Raw genomic sequence first — 18,728 nt, 5'->3', positions numbered from 1 at the left:
CAAGGGATTATGCAAGTGAAGATCACATCATGCAATAAAATGGAACAGGTGGACATGGTCTTTGCTTGAGTAATTTTTGTGTGTGCTTGTGTATGTGCGTCCCGTATAAATAATGAGTGCCTTCTACAAAAGAGGTCAGTGAAGATGTACAGTGAGCTCTAGTGCATTGCACATTTCTTGAAAACTGTTTGGATAAATATACGTCTAGAGGCTCTGAACTTGAATGTACTGATGAAAGACTTGGTAGAGCTTAAAAGACAAGACCAAGCATTCAATGCTTTTTGTTCAGTTCCATGAGAGTTCTGTTATGAATGAAGTACCTGTTACCGCTGCTTTAGGAGATGCAGTGAATGGTACCTGTTCTTCTGCAAGAGGAGTTGGTGGCGTCAGTAATAAGTTGTCAAAGTACCACATCTGGAGATGTTGCCACCAGCAGTACTAGTGCTATTAGTTGAAGACTTCACTTTTAACTGTCGTGTTTTAAATTGTTTTGTCACATCTATAGGATATAACCGGTGTTTTAAAAACACTGTAAGTCTGGATGATCTTGAAGTTTTTGTGTGGTGTTGATAGCCTTTTGTATGCTGAAATCAATTGGTGTTTATGGCAATGTTTTGGAAATCCAATCACCAAAATCACAGATTTTAGTAAATGGTTTAAGTGCTTTACTTGTGTTTAGTGTTTTATTAAGAGACAAAGTTATGAATTCCTTCTAATTCACTTTCTCCTAGAAAGGGGGCTGTGTCCTGCTCATGCTGTTGCAGATTGCCATAGAGGAGTCATACAGAACGCTGCCAGGAGATGGCGCCACTGCTCCTCCCTCTTTCTGCACAAGCATGATGAATGAGACTTGCTCTCTGCAGACAAAGAAAATGATTCTGACCTCAGCTGGTGCCAACAAAGCCTTGGGTGAGCGGTGTTGTTGTTGGAATGCTTATTAAAGCTGTTTCAAATGCATAGCTACACCAAACACTTTATCTGAATCTGTGCCTCAATGTAGAAGTGCTCTATTGGGAAGACTTTGTCTTTGTGTTTTCCATTGTTAAACGTTAGTTTATTTTCCATATAATATTGTTTTCTTTAGGTACATTATGCCGATCATCTCTATACTGTGGGTGGAATTGACTCATGGGGGAAATGCTGCACTCCATTCTAATAAGGATGTACGAAGTCATTTCCCCAGCTTTCACAACAAGTACCGTCCAGTGACAGTAACTGACTTCAAACTGGGCTATCAATTGAATCAAGTATGCAGACCCATAATGACAGGTGTTTTTATTATCGAATAAAGATATATATTCATCTTAAAGATCAAGACTGAGGCAAAATGTAAGAGCCGTTGTAGATCATCAATATCTGGCTTTATTTGGATAATTCATTGTTATTTTACATAATGGATTTGCATGGCCTTTGTCCTTATTTATAGCCTCATTACCACTTGTGGAGACAAGAAGCATCATACATCTTTTGCTGGAAAGAAAAGTTCACATGAAATTTACAGCAGATTTTTATTGTGGTAACCATGGAAACTGACAGGAAATGGTGGAGATGTTGCAGTTTTTAGTAATGGACTGAATTTGGGTCATAATATCTTCTTATTGGTCTATAAATTGCACAGTGTTCCAGTTATATATTCCATTAATCAGAATGAATCCCAGGCCAGCTTGGAAGTGGCTGTGGGCTATTATTTCAAAACGGGTTTATCTTTGCTTTAGATCATATCCATCACCTATGTTTTAAGAAGTATTTTATGTGATTCCCTATTTTCATGAAATACTAAACTTATGGTAACTAACTAACATCATTACGATCATTTCAACTTGTTTTTGATATTCTCTTGTGATGTGTTCTCCATTTTACACTGTTCTTTAGATGAAGGTTGAATAGATGATTCACATGGGCACTGTTCCATCAAATATCAGGGTTGCTCCAATCTCATTCTAATTTTAGATTCAGGTTAGCACTAATGTGAATATTATGCATAAGTATGAATTCATGTGCTCCTCCTTTTTCCTAAGATCGCTTAAATGAATGGCTGAAGAAAAAATAATCTGTCATTGCTATTTTTGAGGTGTCACTTTCACACCTTTAGCAATGCAGAGAGGAACTACAGCAAGTGATCGTGGTTTACTTTTTTTTTCAATTATATATATATATCACCAGAAGCTTCTCTATAGTCAGGCCCTTAACATACCGGTAATAATTGATTTATTTGAAAAATGATCTGTGCGTTCTCGATTATCAGCATATGCGGCATAGAAATAAGCCCTGTTAATGCATGTTAGAGTATTCACAGAAGACGAGACACTTTTATCAAGACAACGGACAGTAATTCAACTGCTTGCAGCAGGATGAGCTGGAGTTTGCTTTGAATACAGCAGTGAGCCGAGAGGTGCAGTAACACCCAGGGGCCCCTCAGGATAGCTGATGAAAGACAAGTCAACAGTGGACTGTCACATGCATCCTGAGAGATCCCTCTTGCTCTGTAACACACAGGCGTGCACACATGCATTATTACTCTGCTGCTCTGTAGACTGTGTTCTAATGCGTATCTGCATGTGTGTGCTGCAGCTACCTCAGAACACAGGACAGTGATTTGTTTTTCAAGAAAATGTTTTTGCAGGCAGCACAAGCAGGAAATGCATTCTATTCTTGTCCAAAGCTTGTACTACACATATTAGCTGTTTTGAGAACCACAGTGTAGTACATTTTTACATTCAAAGCAAAATGAATGCTGGTATTTGCACAATCTGTGTTCAAGCTGTACTATGGTTATCAGACCTAGAGTCATTTTGTGGCTTTAAACAGGGATTCAGAGGTAGCCAGCTTGGAGAAAATCAGCCATTTGCATTGTCAGGGTATACCATACTTGGGTAGACTACTGTTTGTGCTCTTGGCAACAAAAGATAAACCAACAGATGGTATTTTTAGTGGATGTAGTTGATGTTTGATATAAAGTAGAGGGGGAAAGCTCCTGTGTGTGTATTCCCTCTGGTTCCGCCTCGTTTTCTGTGATCTTTGACTGACAATGTTGCAACAGCGCTTATGTGTCTTCATTGTGACTTATAACATTTCACCAAAGCCCTTATTTCTGTATATTATTCTGTGATGTTATATCTGTGATATTCTGTGATGTTGAGTGTTTGTTGAGAGAGGAAACACACCACTCTGTATGTTACCAAAACCAAAGTCAGGCTGTGATTTATTTGGTCATTTGTTCCATTCATCTTCCTTAAAAAGCTAAACTGTTTTCCGAACATTCTTAAGAGAGGCCGTGTTGCATTGTGCCCTTGTTCAACTCTCACAGTCAACCCCACAAAACAACACAGCGAACACAAAAAATGTCATCCATCCACAGAGAGAGCAAGGCAGGCTGTGTAGAGAGTGGGACCGTGCGACAGGCTGTTATTATGGGCCGTGTGACTGACAGCAAGTGGGCGAAAAGGTAATTGCTGAAGTATGCTTGTGGTGACGGGGGCCCTCTCTGGAGCGGATGTATGACAGACTAAAGCATGCGAGAGAGTGCAAAAGTGATGATTCATCTGTCACACCCTGTTCCTCTGTTTGTTTGTGCGTCCTGTAGACACAGCCCCGCACCGAGGTACAGTGTCATACTGATGGTCCGTCTCCAGTGATTTCTGCGGGTGAGCCTCAAAAACAACACGACCGATGCACTGCACCACAGCTGTTATTCACAATAGACTTCATATCCCAGACCTGTCAACTAAACTCCATTCACACAGTAAAAAAATCACAGAGATCATGAGGGCATGAAATGTTGATGATTCAACATGAATCATTTTTATGATTCAAAACAAAGTTGTTTCTTACCTAATACTTATCTCACAGCTTCACGGTTCAGTGTTCATTTGTCTACGGCTAACAATTCCATCACTTTTCATCTTGCAAGCCAAAAATGACACAGCAGTGGTTGGCTGTAAAGAAAGGACTGTTATTGTTCGACTGGTTTGTGTTGAACATGTGTGGGTGATTGAGGGAGAGACTTGTGTGCCAAAACAAAACTAGGTTTGGCACCAGACTGAACTCTTCAACCTCATGTAACTGCCTCCATACTCACACACAAACACCCACACATGTCCACACTTGACAAATGTGGAATAACAGCCTGTCAGCTAAAGGAGCTCTGTCTTTTCTTCAGTCTGTGTCAAAAGTCCTCTCAGAGGTAAGCAGAGTGATGCAAACTCCTCATTACTGTCGGAAGAGCAGGTATACCTTGTCAGTTTTTTGGAGGCTTACAATGCATCTTGCCTGACAAGAAAGTCAAAGATTGAGGAGACAGTGCTTCTGACCTGTCTGCAATGATAGCTGCAGGCAGGCATTTCAATAGTTCATTTTAATTTATCCGTCCATGTCTATGCTTGAGAGATGCACTCAGTGTTAGAGTTGCATGCATGTAACCGTTAATCTGTGCAGGAGCTTTACCTGTCCTATTTGAACCCAAAGTTGAGGGAGACTGTGGCAAGTTTCGCTGTGAATGGTGGTTAGAATGATCCCTGGAGGGCTGTACGAGCAACAGTAATTGACGTCATCAAGGTATTTGGCTTTGCACCTTGAGCTTGCTAGGAGCAGACTAGAAGGGTGCATTTACGTCTTTGTGCCTCTGCCTGGGCTTGTTGCTTTTCTTAGCCAGCAGAAATCATGGATGTTCTCTGGCACAGTGTCTCTTTGCTGTGACCGCAGAGGCAATTAATCACAGAGGAATGAGTCATCCGCTCGACTGTGACTCCTTGACCGACTCTGTGCATTCATCTTATGCAGAGCTTGTTTTGGTTTGACACCAAGTGCTATTGACATGAGTCACCCTTTTACAGCATTGGCTAGACTTTTATGCTTGTGATTTTAATCAAAGTAATTCATCTTAAATGTCCTCGCTCTAAGCAGAATGCAAGCACACGTGCACCGTAGCCACACACAAGGCTGCTCATCTTTTGTAATAAGCGGAACTTTGTAAATGTACAGTCTGGTGTCTATGGGACATGTAGCAAGTACCCTTACTTCAGTTAGGTAAGTGCTGCTGCTCCCTGCCAAGCCATGAGAAGACGAGTGCTTTATCTCCCACTGAAATCATCTAAGGTCAATGCAGAATGCACAGTGAAGATTCTGTGCCCTGACCTTTGCTTACTGATATGTAATTGCTGCTTGCTTGTGTGCTTTCTGTAGATGAAATGCAGTGCAGATACATCTGTATCTGTACCATAAACTTGTACATGTCCCAACGTGAAGAACGACTTGCTCCAGGAGGCCTTATCCCCGTGATTCATAGTCCCTACCTTCCTCAGTGTACCTTTGAGAAACCTCCTTTTAGTGAAAGATTTACTTCAAGCAACAGTGTCTGCTCAGTTTGGCAAGCTAAAAGATACTAATGGAGGTATTGGAGAATATGGTTCCATTAAGATTCAGCTCAACCCCATAGTACCCACCTTTCTGTCTCTGAGCTGGAAAACCCAAACAGCAGACATTGCACATGCTGTTTGTATTAGCTCTAATTAGACTTCCGGGCATAAAACTTGTGTTTGTCCACGCTGTGGGCAGGAAACCCAGACTATGCGAATCCCACTGCAGACGTACACCCTTGCCCTAGCCCTCCTCCACACAGCCTCAACTGGCCCCTGTAAGAGAGAGCCTTAGGGGAAAGGTCATGGAGTGCAGAAATACCACAAAAGCTGTTGAGCTGTGTGTGTGTGTGTGTGTGTGTGTGTGTGTGTGTGTGTGTGTGTGTGTGTGTGTGTGTGTGTGTGAGTGTGAGTGTGAGTGTGTGTAAGAGAGACAGAGAGGGAGAGAGGGAGAGAGAGAGAGAAAATGTGTCTATTTTTGTCTAGGGACTCAAAATGTGATTCATTCTCCTCAAATTCAGGCTTCTCCTGAAGTCCACGCCTGGAGCCATGAGGTGTGTTTCTGTCAATACTTAGGTGCAGGAAATTCCATGTTCAAAGGCCCACCCAGGTTCTGTTTTGGAAACAACACATTTAATCTGTTGTTAGATGACTTTCATCCACACATGTTGCTAACTCCTTTGGTGACCTAGCAGTATTATTTCCTGCTGGTATTATTTGTAAAGGGTATGTTCCTGTTGCCATGGGTTACTGTACCATTCAGTGTTAGTTGATCTCAGAGATGAAAAATGTCAGACTAACTGGACTCTTTTTGAAAAAGCTGCTGATGGTTTTCACAGAAACCTCTATCAAAAAAATCAAATAGTGTGAAGGGGTTCTTTGAGTTATTGAGTTGTTGGCCACAGTTTACTTTATATTCAAGTACAGAGATTAGGATGCTTTACATTCATTGTGTTCATAAATGACTTCAATGATGTTTCATAATTTGTAATGATGATAAATGCATAATTAGTTGGAATTGTGAGGTGTGCGTCATGCTCTTTAAGTGTTGGTGAAGTGCTAATGTGTCCCCCTCCACAAAACAGCTCAGTGGTTTCAGGAAGATGTGCATTTCAAGTTTGATTACTTTTTGTTTGATGCCAAATATATGATTTCCACAGTATAAAGGAGAGTTACTTTCTAAGAACACAAATTAAAGACTAGAAGGCGACAACTGCTGCAACAGCATGATAATTGGTAATTACATGCGCACCCCCTGAGGGAAGACTTATACATGAAAAATTAAAATATTTCCAGCCAAACCTTGCTTGTACAAACAGTATGTGGGCTGGTTTTGAAAAGCTAGCTATCCACGTTTCGTGTTATCTACCTCAATACCTCAAGCTACCTCGATGCATACAGTATTTTATACACATCACCTACGAGGAAATATTTTGTAAACTGGGTTTTTAATTAAAAAAAACAGACCAATCACCATTGTGTGCAGTCTTATTTATACCTCTGAAACAACAGCAACAACAATAATGGTAACAACAACAATACTAATAATAAACTTCATAATAGTAATATTGCTTAATCTAATGATTCGAACGTAGCTTTATGAAAGTTAAACAAGAGAGAGGACAAAAACACTGTGAAAAAGTGTTTTGCAGCTGCTTATGTTGTCCCTAAAAGTCCGGTATATTGCATTAGTCATAGCGCGCGGGGCCACTACACTGCTCATCAGCAAACTATTCTGCCTCGTGAAGCTGCTGAGCAGCTGAAGTGTGGCGCGCAGTGCGCGTTCTCGTTATGGCAATTCACCAACTCCAGCTGCGGACATTTTTTTGAGTAGCTGCCTGATCGCCGGAGGCACCAACGCAATCTTCACCGCGTAATGTTGTGAATGAGGGAGAGATGACGTCAGTGCGCGAATGTCAACAATGTAGCGATTGAGAGTAGGCGTTCCATTCGAGTGTAACAAACAGCGGAGACGGAGCAGCACGCTGAACTGGATCATCACACACATTGACATTAGCTGGACAAGAACAACAGTTTTATAACCACAAACTTCCTTTCCCCCTCCAAAAAAAAAAGCGAAATAGCTGCACAGTGTATCGCAAACGTGATTTCCCTGCAGCCCGGGGGCTTTAGGAAACTGCAAGGAAGTCATCATGTGAAAAACATTTATTTGGTAAACGGACAAAAGGGCTGGATTACAAGGGGAAAAAAACGAAAGTTTAAGGTGAGCTGCATGCATACCCTAGCATCTGTGTTGAAACGTTTTCTGTGCTGTACAATTGTATTGATCACTCTCTCTCGCGTAAATGTGCTATTTGTAATAGTCGGCAAATGGTGCCCCAAACTTGCTTGGAAAGCTATTAAAATGCTAATGCTATGGGTTATGATAGTTGGGGGGTTTCAGGAGTCTAGCGTAAATATCTAATGGGCTTTTCATCAACGTGCTTGTTTCCGTTCTGAAACAAAACGTGTTTGTGTTTGTTGTCGGCGTGAATATCACAAACGGTTTGAGAGCGTAACGTTAGGATGCCACATCCTGTTATGCTGTTAGTGGCAATCGTGTGCGCTCCCTTTGAGTGTTTTGCAAGTTGGATGCATTGAGATCCCGGAGGAGGAGTCGCGTCGTAGTGCGGGGGTCAGGCATGGCTCTTGTTTTCAGTTTGAGATAAAAGAAGCTGTCAATTGCAGAGGCCTCGACCGATCAAGGGGCCATGGCAAAGGCAAAGACCCCCATATCCCAAATCCGCCTCTTCATTCACTTGGAGGCTCTCATGAATGAACGAGGAGATTCATTTAATGTTTTCTCTGACACATTAAATCTGAGTTACTCGAATTCGTGGTTTGCCTTTGAAAAAAAAAATTAAGTCATGACTAACTGTCGTGGTTCCCATTTTACTGTAGCCTAGGTGTAAGTATTTCGATTGTCATTGATACGTTTGAATAACCCATTTGCTGCGACTTCGAACGTGAACACTAACCCAGTAATCCTTGACAGTAAAACATAGTAGTTCGTTTGAATGTGGCATCGTGGAGAAGAAAACACAGATGGGTTGTAGCACACCGCCAAACCTGCCAATGGTCATAGCAGCTTTTGCTTTACCCCACAATCCTCTAATTAATCCATGTATTATCAGCAAAAATATTTGCTGTGTAAGGAACTGCAAGCCTTATTTGGTCCAGCAGCCAATGCAAACGACTCGATAGCCTAAGGGTGCTATTTAAAGAACTAGAGTCCTTATTTCATTGAAAACCTCTCTTATAGCCTAATTTCTGTCTTTAAAGTAGCATAGATGTTTACGAAGTGTATATTTGCTTGCATGATTGTTGACCAAATCCAAACATATGCCTTATTCATCAGTGTTGATTAAGTAGTGTTTTAGCACTCATCCTACAGTAACAATAAATGGTGAGATACGTAGCAGACTCTTAGTGTGTTAGTTCAAGTGGTTAGGCTATATCCTCTTAGTGAATATTTTGCGCGTTGTAAATGTTTTATTACAATAGAGCGTGAAAGTTTGTTCGATTGTCTGAAAGGGGTTGGGCTGGTGAATGTATTTTCGAATGTGAGTAGTGGTGTGTGTGTGGACATATTTTGTAAAGAATGACTTGGCTGCTTTGTCTTGGAAGCACCATTGATGCCTGCCCACATCACCATACATGCATCATTCTTCGCTTACACACCTCAACCTCTAAACCAACAGTGTTAAGTGCGCCTTTCTGTCAAAGAAAAATCGTTTTTGTTGTAGACTATATTGAGAATACGCTACTGCACATCAGGATTTTAACAGAAATAACAGAATTGTTTTTCTTTGCAAATATAATTAAACAATTTGACCGTATAGGCTATAGCAAATTACTTAGTCTGTTTCCTTGAATATTGAAAGTGAATTGTAAAAAATATTTGCGCTCCTGCTCTGACTGATGACATTTCAAATGCGGTGATACAGCAGTTTGTGCAGGAACATCAACTGCACCTTGTAGCTAGAGTGAGACAGACATTCCTTTGTCTAATGCTGATGAGGACGGAATTGAGCCGCCAATTTCGTGCCTTCTCATCGATGATGAAATATGACATGAATATGCGCAAACAATCACCAGGCATTGTCTGGAAGCAAATGGTTAGATACATTGGGTAATTGACGGGAATAAAAACTATTTTCATGTGGATTTGCTTTTTCAACTGTCATCCCTCTTTCATCGCTGTTGTGTTGTGTTGTGCTGTGCTGGCGATTGTAAAAGGAAAAGGAAACGGTTACAAAATATTCGTCAATATAGCGGTCTACCGGCCAAATTTGTATATTTAAGGTTGTGATGTATGATGGTTGAAATAGCTGTCGAAATAGTAACTACACATGCTTAGTCTCGTGCTGCAGATAGGACGCCATTGTTTTGTACGTTAAGCGCCAATGCCTATACATTGGACTCTCATGTGCTCGGTGTTCATCATATCCCCACGAGTGAAAGCCAAGCGCAGGCACATGCAGAAAATGTATTTCCTTTATTTGCTCTATACAAAATATATTTCCTTTAAGTGGTAGTCATATTTTCACATAAGTCATCGTTAAAGTATTTTGATGCAGCTTTGTCATGGCATGACGCGGGAGGGCTAGATTTCGATGACGCATAGGTTTTTTTCATAGCTGTTGACAAAACCTTTTCAATGCATGATGGGCAATATAAAACAAAGCATTACCTTATTGATTAGTATGTTTACGTTATTGACACCCTTTATATTTATCTAGACTACATGCAAGACGGAATCCTTTGTCTTTGGAATTTCATTTTGTTTTTCTAAAAAAAAAAAAATACATATTAAGTTAAGTTTATGACATTGATATGTTTGATTACATTATACATTACGTGTTAAATGTAGTGTTCTCCTTTTAGAGGAACCATCTGTTGGTAAGAGGATGGACAAATCAACCTTTAAAACCAGTTAATGTCTATTGTAATTTATTTCCACTGGCTGTAGTTTAGTTTACATTCCTAATCAGATGGTGCTGTAAATCAAATCTTTAAATCATAGAATAGAATTGATTACCAAACCTGCAAATGTCAGGTCAGTTCATGTTTTTTTTTCTCACTTGCATATATACTGAAAATAATTGAAAAAATAGAGATTCATAGGCCACCTATGAATTGTATTGTCTCAGTGAGGTGGCAAAAATTAGTTTGGGTATTGACGCCCTCACATGTTGATGGACAATTAACATCAATTTGGCCTATTTGAATAACCCCTCTAGCAAAACCTCTACATTTCTAATGCGAGCCTTTGGTATAAAAACATGTTCCCATAGCTCTCCCACGTCAGCACAAAGGCATGCTTGACACGGCTCCAGTGTGTGTGAGAGGCAGAGGGGGGGGCTGCTGCTGCTGGGAGGGAGCTCAGATCCTGAAGGTTCAGGCAAGCCTTTTGTTTTCCCTCTCTGGTTCCAGCGTCTCAGGCACTGCTGATGCTTGCTGGCATTATCAGTCACTGTGGGAAATCAAACAGGCATTATCGCGCCAGGACCAGCTCCGTCTGGGCTGCACAAAAAAAAGGAAAACTCTGTGGAAAGCAGCCGTGTTCAGTAAATTGAAAATGAACCACAAATAATCTCTGTGAAAAATGCCAAGGACTCAAAGAGGAAAGGCTGATTCTGTTGTGTGGTGCTCTTTGGATTTTTCTTCCTCGTCTTCCTTTATTCTTTCCTCAGCGAGAGTCTAAATTTCCCATTAGTGGTGTGCGATGATCTGCTATCATTATCCTCAGGAGCAGCTCCATCCGCTCATTGGACTGGGAGCCCTCTGGGCCTGAGTCAGCTCCCTGGCTGAGCAGAGACACCCCCCACCCCCCCCCCCCCCGCCAAACCCCAAACACACACACACACACACACACACACACACACGTAGCTTAATGCTCATTAGGGGCCCATCCCGTGGTCATCTATTACTTTTTAATTGTGTAAAAAAAAAAGAAAATGCAGTAGAAAATGCAATGGCAATGTGAGTTCCTTACGTATAGTCTAAATTGAGCCCTTAGAGCAAGAAGAACAGCAGCAGTCACTAGGATGTCGGTGTTGAATGGGCATCATCATTGTCTGTGAAAAAGAGAAAAAAACAGGCTTACAACACATCAACACATCTATTACCTCCACCTCTGTTAAAAAGAGTGCTTTTCAGGTACCAGACTTGACAAGAAGAGTCTAGACGAGTTTTTTCTTATAAGGGGCAATATAGCATGTGCCTTGAAGTGAGGTCTTCCTCCCAGAGGCACATAAGCTGAGCAGTGTGGTAAACACAGCACAGCTGCTGTTTGGACACAGTGAACCCTGCTCACAGAGCTGGCCAAACCAGGAGTGCTCTGGAAGCACAGGCGGGCGGGCGGGCGGCGGCCCAGCCAAGGAGAAGCACTCAGCTTCCTCAAGTATCACTTCTCCAGCGGAGGCCCTCACTGGCAAACCATGACTAAATGAAATATGAAGAGATTGATGTCCTCTCAATTATGCCATATTCACCCTATCATTGGCATAAACACAATGTGTTTTTATCATGGTCATGAAATGATGTGCAGGTTACTGCTGAACATCCTTTAGAGAGTGTGTCATATCCGTGGGACAGGATTTCCACTGTTCTCCAATCAGAGGCTAATGAATGATGAACCAAGAGCATTTTCATCCTTCTTATGATTTCAGTGGTGAGCTGAGATGTGATAGCTGCTGAGACTGATGTCTGATTGCAGCCAGCCCATTCAATGTGTGTGGTCCCTTGTTGCCACCACGTGCACAACGCAAAGACCTTTTTTAACGTCTACAGGGAAAATGACGTTGCAGGAACCACTTCAAGTGTGTTGGCTGTCCTTGTGTTAAGTTCAGTTCCTGTCTGCCATAGCCAGCTGTCAATGCTGCTTAACAAGCACTACTTCATTCTAGAAGACTGTAGAAAAATTCTGACAGTTTTTATACAAAGTCATTTTAGTCAAGGCCTTTGAAAGTCACTGCTGTCAATCGTTTGAGTGTCTCTTCACAGTGTCGTTTCCTTTTAAAGGAATGCAAGGCTCTGGAGGTTTTACATGCTGTTGTAGCTTCTGGTAAAGTAGACAATTATATATCTGTATATTAATGAATGTGAAATGCTTTTTATTGTGAAATTGGACAGTAACAGTCAGGAAAGCAGAGGCAGTGCATGTTGATGAAATCAGCTCATATTTCTGGAGTAAGGTGAAGGTTTCTGCACAAGTTCACAAGGAAGTAAAAAGGAAAGGGAGACTGAAATTGGGCTGAAATTGGCCGCCTGTCGCTGTTGGTCCACACCTGCTGAGTCAGCTGTGGAGCTCAGCTCCATTGACTGCCATCCCACTAGCCTACACTAACTGCAGAGATTTTGAATTATTCACTTATGATCTATTATTTATATTTCAATAAATAGTTTAGTTTCAGGAACAAGCTTGCAACCAAAACTGAAGTCTGGAGAGTTTTGTTTGGCGTTTGTTTGTTCTTCAGCAGTAACGAACCACCTCGTGTCTTAGCTGGGCTTGCAGAGTCATACACAGTCGCCTACCTACAACACTGGATTGCCGTGTTACCTCTGCACCATGCTGTCACACTTGCTGCTCAGTACTATGGACAAATCTCTGCCTAAACAAATGTTTCATCAAAGCAGATCAACAACTGCTTCAAATGTAGTTATTTCTCTCTCTCTCCTGGTCTGTCCATCTCCCTATTCTTCTCTGTTTCTGTTCTCTTGAATCAGTCCCTGGAAATGACTCTTGGTCTGACCTATGTGGCACGGGTTAGTTCCTGCAGCAAAGGGGCTGGTAAGCAAGACAGCAGGATGACTGTATGTGGGACAAGGAGGGCTCGAGGCAGTACACCCCTCATCACATGGACACACACACACACACAAACACACACACACACATATACTGGAGTGTAGACCCAAGGAAACCTGCAAGCCAGTGCTTGGGTGTCGTTTGCTTCAGTCGGTACAGATGACTCACATCCACAGCTGCATGTCAATATTGGGTTCAGTCTAAATATAACCTACACAGTCTGTGGGTTACAGAAGCAGAGATCATTACAGCCAGGCTTGGAAAATACATGTTGTCCCATTTCTCAATCATGTTGATGAAAAAAGGAAAATATGTTGCTTCTGCATGTTAAATTGTACATATTGTTTATCCACTTCAAAATATTGATTGAAAACAGGCAAGCCTACAAGTTCAGTTAATTTATTACAGTTAGTGAATGAGAGTTGTGTCACTTTCCTGGTCAAAAGATCAAGGAATGAGATTTTTTCACATAAGATGAGTCACAGCAACACTTTGTTGAGGCCTATCCCAGGTGAACATACCACAGCCATGCAGTCAGTGTCTCCAGGCTCTTCTGTAAGCCAGAGAAATACTTCGAAGTGCTGAAGTAAAGAATTTCATTTCTTGGAAACACTGTACCTTGGCGATCAATGGTATCACCGGATTCCTCTTGCTCATGCCAACAGTAATTCCTCCCAAAAAATATGGCCCTTTTTCCATGCTCCTAAAGCCATATTGGATTACAGAAGTTTGGTATTGCTGGGCTGTTAAAACACTATTGGTTAAAAGCCTGAATGAACAGAGTCCCAGATTTGCTTAAGAGCCTGATGTTTCCTGCCAAGGTCATTTTCTTTTCCCCTTTCCCAGTTTTTTTTTTCTTCCCAAAAGGGATGGGAAAGAGGGAGCAGCAGTCAGTCAAGTACACATGAGAGTAGAGTGGAAGGTATTTAAAACAATCAGCGGATTCCTGGTAAGAGGGTGAGATCATTGTTTTACAGAGAGGCAGGGGGAAAGGAGGGCGTATGGAAGGGAGTAAGAGAGAGCGAGAGAGTGAGAGAGAGAAAGAGAGAGAGAAAGAGAGAGAGAGAGAGAGAGAGAGAGAGAGAGAGAGAGAGAGAGAGAGAGAGAGAGAGAGAGAGAGAGAGAGAGAGAGAGAGAGAGAGAGAGAGAGAGAGAGAGAGAGAGAGAGAGAGAGAGAGAGAGAGAGAGAGAGAGAGAGAGAGAGAGAGAGAGAGAGAGAGAGAGAGAGAGAGAGAGAGAGAGAGAGAGAGGCGGGGGGCAAGAATTAGGATGACCCCATGGCAGGCTGATGTTGTCATTTTGCCAGAAACAGAGAATGGGCAGCATGAACTCTGAGGTAACACACTTAGCTCTCGCTAGGTTTAAAAATCCGCCCAGATAGAGTTCCTGTTGGATTTATTTGTGTGGCCCCATACACCAGTAATGTTCACTGAAAAATAAACATTCCCATTTTGTGTGTGTGTGAAGGATGTTGACGCAGATCCATATGAAATCAATGGGTTATAAATGCCTTATTAATTGTGATGAAAAATAAGCCCTTCCTCCAGTCAAAATAAACAAGTTAGTACTGTAGCTTGTTTAGAGTATGAAGTGCAATCGCATGCAACTGTTACCTTCTATGACTAATGGATCATAAGAAGTGTATTGTATGGGCTTCACCATACCTGTCAAGTCTAATGTTTTATCTGCGAGACTCACATTTTCAAAATATCTCACGTATGAGACACTGAATCTCACTAAATTGTACAGATTTTTACTCCCAATACCATAGAACAATAATTACAAGTACATTAGGCAACTGTGCAGTGCAAGTGAGAGGCTGCCATGGTCACACTGTGCAGTAACTTGACAGGTATGCTTTATGTTTTTGGAAAAGTAAATTTGTACAGCCCCTGCAAAGCCACATGGTATATACAATGCTACCAGTTTGTGTGAATTTAATTCTTCTGAATGGATGAAGGCAAAAGCAGAGGCGTAAACTATGAATTATGATAGCGTTTTCATCACTGTTTGGATAATTAGAAGCAATGGGTCGTGAAAGTGAAAAACAAGTACAATGTGCGGTTTCTTGAGGTGCAGCTGAGGATGGTAAGTGTTCTCATGTTGAGTGTGGGAGGACATGTGCACGCGCTCATGCGTGAGTGTGGGTGTGTGGGTGTCTGTATTTTGATGTGGCTGGGGTGGGGGTGGGGTGGGGAGTGTAAATCCTGTGAGACTTGCACAGGTGGTTGAGAGGAGAGGAAAGGTGGGCGTGGAAGAGACGGGGCATATTGCCCACTTCCTGTATCTTATGCAGTAATGTACACGAACCTGCTGGCTCAATAAAAGATCAACAGCCTTCCACCGTCGTATGTGAAACTCCAATTGGTTGATACACATACGATGTGGGTTTTTTATTTTTTTTTATTTTCAAAACAGCCAAATGTAACAGCTTAACAACCAAGAATTGATGTAAATTATTTAAATTACTATTTTCAGTTCTTTCCAGAAAGCTAGATGGGTATTTTTAGGTCTGGGACTGCCAAATTCCAACCTGAAATGTAAATTTGGCCATCAACATTTTGTAGGTAAACAATGTAAGATTTGTTACATAAAATATATTTTAACATACAGAGATAATAATTCTGAAATATGGAAGAAGATTGCTCATTTTGCTGTCCAGGCATCTGGAATGAAAAACATTAAGCATGGTGTTGCAAATTCCTGTAGTTGAGTTTCACATTTGGTTTATTGCCTGTGCTGCAGAAACTATTCCAAAACATGGCTGTGCTCTCTGAATGAGGGATCTTTAACCCGAAGGAACCGAGGTGCAAGCACTTCTCCAAAAGGGCTTAACGCTGTTTCCTGAACTGCTGGAAGTCTCGGCAGTTTCCGAGTGGACTCCCACATTTCATCTGTCAGCCTCCATTTTAGCTGGAAGGAGGAGTAGAGATGTATGTCTTAAGTGATAGGAGAGAGTGTACAGCCCACTGTCTGAGTTTGACAGCTTCATGCTTTATGTACCTGCAGTAACGCCAGGACCATCTATTCTCTGTTTCGGTGAGGGAGTCATGAAGGGCAAGGACTTAAGGGTCACTGAGTGCATATGAACCATTATAGTGCAGATTTTCTAAACCTGCAGTACAGCTTTTTAGGGGAAGATTTTAAATGTAACACAGCTAATCCTTTAGTTTATTCCATAGGACTTCATATTTTATTGGTGAACTTTTCCTTTTATTTGGGCAACAAGTTTTTTTTCCCAGTTGGCTGTTTCTTAATGGAGTTATGCAGCTTGAGTGCTGTTGGAAAATATTTGGCTTACAGTATATCCAAATATTCCAGCATGAAATGTGCATGGAACTAAATTTGAACCATTTCAAAACAGTTCTTAACAGTTTATTTTAAATAATTCAACTTTACATAATCAATTTAAATCACATTATTATGATTGCAAACTTTGATGGATCCTCTGACGAATGTATTTTCTTTTAAAAAGTTTAATCAACATTCATGCACACTGATTCGAGAATTATGTTTCTAGAATTAATGAAATTAATGAAATAGTTATAATTTACCAACTGACAGAGAGATTTCTTAGATTATTTAGAATTATTATGAGGCTCCTCAGAATGTTGCAAAAAATTCCATTAATTTGAATAGTTCAACGCAACATTTGGAGGTCTGATATTTCACTATAATTCCCGCTGCAAAAAAATGAATGACTCCTGTAATTGGTAACAGGTTTTGTTCTTCTAATTCATATCTTCCATACCATTCCAAAAATAGTCTGCTCACTTTTTCGTAATGGAAATTCATTGTAACTTGAAGTCAGCAAGTAAAAGCCGACATAGCTATGCAACAATTAAAACTTTAAAGGTACAGTACTGTGCAAAAGTTTTAGGCAGGTGTGAAAAAATGCTGTAAACTAAGAATGCTTTCAAAAATGGAAGTGTTAACAGTTTATTTTCATCAATTCTTCATAAATTAACAAAATGCAGTGAAGGAACAGAAGAAAATTCTAAATTAAATCAAAATTTGGTGTGACCACCCTTTGCCTTCAAAATAGCATCAATTCTTCCAGATACACTTGCGCACAGTTTATGAAGGAATTCGGCTGGTAAATTGTTCCAAACATCTTGGAGAACTAACCACAGAGGATGTAGGCTTCCTCAAATTCTTCTGTCTCTTCATGTAAACCCATACAGACTCGATGATGTAGAGATCAGGGCTCTGTGGGGGTCATACCATCACTTGCAGGACTTTCTGTTCTTCTTTAAGCTGAAGATAGTTGTTAATGACATTGGCTGTATGTTTGGGGTTATGTTCCTGCTGCAGAATACATTTGGTGCCAATCATACGCCTCCCTGATGGTATTGCATGATGGATTAGTATCTGCCTGTATTTCTCAGCATTGAGAACACCATTCATCCTGACCAAATCTCCAACTCCACTTGCAGAAATGCAGCCCCAAACTGGAAAGGAACCTCTACCATGCTTCACTGTTGCCTGCAGACTCTCATTATTGTACCTCTCTCCAGCCCTTCGGCGAACAAACTGCCTTCTTCTATAGCCAAATAATTCTAATTTTGACTCATCAGTCCAGAGCACCTTCTGCAATGTTTCTGCACCCCAGTTTCTATGTTTTCGTGCTTAGTTCCGTCACTTGGCCTTGTTTCCTTGTCGGGGTAGAGCTTTTTGGCTGCAACTCTTCCATGAAGACCACTACTGGCCAGACTTCCCAGGACAGAAAATGTCTGTACCTGGGTACCACTGGTTTCTGCCAGTTCTGAGCTGATGCCACTGCTTGAAATCTTCCGATTTCGAAGGTAAATAAGCTTGATGTGTTTTTCATCAGCTGCATTAAGTTTCCTTGGCTGACCACTGCGTCTACGATCCTCAATGTCTTCTTCAAAAGAGCTTGAACTGCACATTTTGAAACCCCTGTCTGCTTTGAAATCTTTGTCTGGGAGAGACCCTGCTGATGCAGCATAACTACGTTGTGTCTTGTTGCTGTGCTCAGTCTTACCATGTAAATGAATACAAAATAAACATTTATTGTTTACATTTTTCAAAGCATTCTTAGTTCATAGCATTTTTTCACACCTGCCTAAAACTTTTGCACAGTACTGTATGTTTATTTGTTGAAACTGCAACAAAATCACATGAAAAGAGATGTTTTTGAGACGTTTATCATTTATGTTACTGTATGATATGGAGTATCATTTTTAGACCGCATGTCAGTATCGAAATAGAAATCCTGACAGGATAAACAGGAACCTGATGTACACGGACATGAGAATACGTATAGTATAGTACTTAAAGTATAATTGAAATTTAATTTATTTATTATATTGTATTAATTTCTTTTTCCTCATTCAGTTAAGTCAAACCCTACATACATTAAAATGTATATAATAATAACTGTAAGCATACCATCTACTAATAATCAATAATGACAGAAAATATGTTACTATGTATTTGCAAGGATTAAAATAACAGCAATTACCAGCAGTTTTTTTTTAATGAGGTATTATGGTTGCTTGAGGTTGAGGTATTATGGTTGCTTGCATTGCCAAAAATGTTTC

The 18,728-nt window shown here is 40.9% G+C and overlaps 1 protein-coding gene across 1 annotated transcript in view; it reads left to right on the top strand.

The window, feature by feature from the left end:
- The first annotated feature begins 7,542 nt into the window (after window positions 1-7,542).
- The window catches only part of bach2b (BTB and CNC homology 1, basic leucine zipper transcription factor 2b), a 70,832-nt gene continuing 59,646 nt past the window's right edge, over window positions 7,543-18,728 (top strand). Inside the window, exon 1 of the mRNA XM_080860574.1 lies at window positions 7,543-7,578. The gene's annotated coding sequence lies outside the window, so the exon portion shown is untranslated. The remainder of the gene's footprint in view (window positions 7,579-18,728) is intronic.

The sequence above is a fragment of the Sprattus sprattus genome, assembly GCF_963457725.1.
Source record: "Sprattus sprattus genome assembly, chromosome: 2".
Lineage (NCBI taxonomy): Eukaryota > Metazoa > Chordata > Actinopteri > Clupeiformes > Clupeidae > Sprattus > Sprattus sprattus.
This window is presented reverse-complemented; position numbering and strand designations above follow the sequence as displayed.